Below are 5,158 nucleotides of genomic sequence, written 5' to 3' on the forward strand. Positions count from 1 at the left end.
TGAGCAACATGTACATCTCGCCACTCGTATGAGTTCAACTTCTCGAATATAGGGGTCCGGAAGGCTCGTGGCTACTCAAACTCGTGTTTATTGACAGAACGACACAAGTGTCGTTTAACGGCACTTGTGTCGTTCTGTCGATTTATCTCATTTTTCCCTTCATTTCATCCGCACATCGACCTCAAAGATCGGACCTCCTAACTTAAAAAAGTCAGAATTATTGATTACGTATCGGATAATGGGAAATTGGCATGGATTTCGGTGAAATCACAAGTAACCATCCACATTCGTTAGAAAACCAAAGTAATGAGGGTATCTCCCAAATTATGTGAGCGACATGTCGATCTCGCGACTCAAATAAGTTCAAGTTCTCGAATACAGGGGCCCGAAAGGCTCGTGACAGCTCAAACTCGTGTTTATTAACAGAACGACACAAGTGTCGTTTAACAACACTTGTGTCGTTCTGTTGATTTCTCCCATTTTTTGCTTCATTTCCTACGCGTCAACCTCAAAGATTGGACATCCTAACTTAAGAAAGTCAGAATTATTGATTACGTGACGGATAACGGGAGAATTGGTATGGATTTCAGTGAAATCACAAGTCACCATCTACATTCGTTAGAAAACCAAAGTAATGAGGGTATCTCTCAAATTATGTGGTCGACATGTCCATCTCGCGACTCAAATGAGTTCAACTTGTCGAAAACTAGGACCCGGAAGGCTCGTGGCTGCTCAAACTCGTGTTTCTTAACAGAACGACACAAGTGTAGTTTAACAACACTTGTGTCGTTCTGTTGATTTCTACCATTTTTCGCTTCCTTTCCTCTGCTTCGACCTCAAAGATTAGACCTCCTAACTTAAGAAAGTCAGAATTATTGATTACGTATCGAATAATGGGGAATTGGCATGGATTTCGGTGAAAACACAAGTCACCATCCACATTCGTTAGAAAACCAAAGTAATGAGGGTATCTCTCAAATTATGTGGTCGACATGTCTACCTAGCGACTCAAATGAGTTCAACTTGTCGAATACAAGGGCCTGGAAGGCTCGTGACTGCTCAAACTCGTGTTTATTGACAGAACGACACAAGTGTCGTTTAACAACACTTGTGTCGTTCTGTTGATTTCTCCCATTTTTTGCTTCATTTCCTACACGTCAACCTCAAAGATTGGACATCCTAACTTAAGAAAGTCAAAATTATTGATTACGTGACGGATAACGGGAGAAATGGTATGGATTTCGGTGAAATCACAAGTCACCATCCACATTCGTTAGAAAACCAAAGTAATGAGGGTATCTCTCAAATTATGTGGTCGACATGTCTACCTAGCGACTCAAATGAGTTCAACTTGTCGAATACAAGGGCCTGGAAGGCTCGTGGCTGCTCAAACTCGTGTTTCTTAACAGAACGACACAAGTGTCGCTTAACAACACTTGTGTCGTTCTGTTGATTTCTACCATTTTTCGCTTCCTTTCCTCTGATTCGATCTAAAAGATCAGACCTCCTAACTTAAGAAAGTCAGAATTATTGATTACGTATCGAATAATGGGGAATTGGCATGGATTTCGGTGAAAACACAAGTCACCATCCACATTCGTTAGAAAATCAAAGTAATGAAGGTATCTCTCAAATTATGTGATCGACATGTCTACCTAGCGACTCAAACGAGTTCAACTTGTCGAATACAAGGGCCTGGAAGGCTCGTGGCTGCTCAAATTCGTGTTTATTAACAGAACGACACAAGTGTTGTTAAACGACGCTTGTGTCGTTCTGTTAATAAACACGAATTTGAGCAGCCACGAGCCTTCCAGGCCCTTGTATTCGACAAGTTGAACTCGTTTGAGTCGCTAGGTAGACATGTCAATCACATAATTTGAGAGATACCTTCATTACTTTGGTTTTCTAACGAATGTAGATGGTGACTTGTGATTTCACCGAAATCCATGCCAATTCCCCATTATCCGATACGTAATCAATAATTCTGACTTTCTTAAGTTAGGAGGTCTGATCTTTTAGATCGAATCAGAGGAAAGGAAGCGAAAAATGGTAGAAATCAACAGAACGACACAAGTGTTGTTAAACGACACTTGTGTCGTTCTGTTGATTTCTACCATTTTTCGCTTCCTTTCCTCCGCGTCGACCTCAAAGATTGGACCTTCTAACTTAAAAAGTCAGAATTATTGATTATGTATCGGATAATGTGGAATTGGCATGGATTTCGGTGAAATCACAAGTCACCATCCACATTCGTTAGAAAACCAAAATAATGAGGGTATCTCTCAAATTATGTGATTGACATGTCTACCTAGCGACTCAAACGAGTTCAACTTGTCGAATACAAGGGCCTGGAAGGCTCGTGACTGCTCAAGCTCGTGTTTATTGACAGAACGACACAAGTGTCGTTTAACAACACTTGTGTCGTTCTGTTGATTTCTCCCATTTTTTGCTTCATTTCCTACGCGTCGACCTCAAAGATTGGACATCCTAACTTAAGAAAGTCAGAATTATTGATTACGTGACGGATAACAGGAGAATTGGTATGGATTTCAGTGAAATCACAAGTCACCATCCACATTCGTTAGAAAATCAAAGTTATGAAGGTATCTCCCAAATTATGTGAGCGACATGTCCATCTCGGGACTCAAATGAATTCAACTTCTCGAATATAGGGGGCCCGAAAACCTCGTGGCTGTTCAAACTCGTGTTTATTGACAGAACGACATAACTCGTGTTTATTGACAGAACGACACTTATGTCGTTCTGTTGATTTATCCCATTTTTCGCTTCATTTCCTCCGCATCGACCTCAAAGATCGGACCTTCTATTGAAAAATATTTATTTTATGCTTATATTAAAAAAATAAAAATCTGAATTTTTTTTTAAATTCGGTTTGGTAAGTGAATATACGGTGTTCTGTACTCTCGGTATTTGTAAGTGCAAAAATCGTTATATAAAAACACACTGCAAATACGGTAGGCAGCATATATGGTAAGTTGCAAATACCGTAGGCAACATATATGGTAAGGTGAAAATATGGTAAGTTGTTTGCAAATACGGTAAGCTGTAAATACGGTAGGCAGCGTATACGGTAAGATGAAAATACGGTAATGTAAAAATACGGTAAGTTGTTTGCAAATAGGGTAGGCTGCAAATACGGTAAGTTGTTTGCAAATACGGTAGACTGTAAATACGGTAAATTGCAAATACGGCAAGTTGTTTACAAATACGGTAGGCAACATATACAGTAAACTGCATATATGGATTTATAATTTGTTATAAATGTATAAAATTTAAAAAAATAATCTTCACATTCAATTCAATCATATCAACACTATCAAAGAATACAAACAAAACAGTTTGTATATTTCTTATTCAAACATGAAATATACAAGCATATTTTTCTAGATAACATACTGCTATACAATTGTAAAAAAATTTATAATTATTTTCTTATATTATGAAAATATTTTTAGATATTGCTTCTAAAACTTTCCAAAAAAATCAAAATTCATACACTAATAAAAATATAATAAATACAAAATTCGTGCAGCGCACGTGATAGCGACTAGTTTAAACATAACAACAGTTACACCGTTTTAATGTTTTATCTCAATCCAGTAACGGCACAAGAGTCGTTTTATAAGCGGTAACGACACTTGTGCCGTTCTTATGAACATGTTTTTGTCTTTATAACGCTACTTGTATCGTTCTCCCTATCTTGAGTTATATGAACATTATCGTCGCTTGTGTCATACTCGTTATTAAGTTTGTCACTATAACGGCAGTTGTGTTGTTCTCTATATCTTTTCAAGATCAGTAACGACACAAGTGTCGTTCTCAATGACCTTTTCATCCTCTAAACAACACTTGTGCCATTCTCTTAGAACTTTTCATCTTAGTAACGACACAAGTATCGTTCTCAATGACCTTTCATCCTCAAGCACTAGATCTCTAAATTATGCAAGAAAACTAGATCATGTGACATAGAATATGGAGTATTGAACTAAGTTAACCCATTTGCTTGTAACGATATTTGTTCCACCCTCATAGATACTTATATAAGTCCAACAACAACAATTGTATTGTTTTAATGAAAGTTTATAATTTATGCAATGTCACTTGTGCCGTTCTCATATACACTTATAAGTCCAGAAATGACACTTATGTCTTTTTTTGAGACATAACACAATAAAGATACACGTCAATATTTAACAAAAGACAAACATATCCTACAGAAAAAATTCATCCCCTAGAATAAAGTCATCCTATTGATATGCGCATTTTCAAATGTAATCTACAACTTTTTTACATTCTTCAAAATATCAAAATTCTCAAACTCAAGTGAAAAATATATATACATTGAAACAAAATAATTTTGAGGGGTACTGTAAAACGCTAATCCTAAGCTCTAGTTACACTAGAATCATACCCCCCACCACTATAATTAACATTATTTCAACCACTACCACTGTACTAATATGTGCTTTCCCCACTCCGAGTATAAGAGTTATCACTTCTAAAATCACGACCACCAAAATGCCCACACCACGTCTACTTTTACCTCTATATGGAGCTCGACTTGTAAACCAAATCAGCCAATGGGTACCTCTTGATTGGCTTATCAAATCAGCTGGTGGCTTTGTTGATACGTGAGCAATGTAGGGAATATCAAGGCCATGACCTGCCATATCTGTCACAACCAAAATTAGTGTGTTTCCACTTTTAAACGATTTCAATGCTAGTTCTCTTTCTTGGAACAACAGGTAAATCAAAGTCAAATCAAGTAATAATCAATGTACGCGTAATGATACAACGTTTAAGCAACTAAAGAATAAAATGATTCAATAAAGTCAAGGGGAAACACAACCTTTTAAATTGCAAACTTATATACATTATTTAGTAGGTGAAGTTCCAATCTACAAATAAGGGTACTGTGGTAAAAATAGGCAAAATATAATATGAAAAAAATTCTGAAATCAACAAGTGTAAAGTTTAATAATAGAACTCACATAAAATAGGAATTACAGTAAAACATAATATAAAGAATTTTCCTAAAAATGCCGAATTATTTAAATCAAATTATTCTTAATGCAACTCTCTAAGTTTCAAGGCATATCAAAGAACAAGCACATTTACATATCACAATTTCGATTTA

This window comes from Olea europaea, unplaced genomic scaffold (genome assembly GCF_002742605.1).
Source record: "Olea europaea var. sylvestris unplaced genomic scaffold, O_europaea_v1 scaffold1469, whole genome shotgun sequence".
NCBI classification, from domain to species: Eukaryota; Viridiplantae; Streptophyta; class Magnoliopsida; order Lamiales; family Oleaceae; genus Olea; species Olea europaea.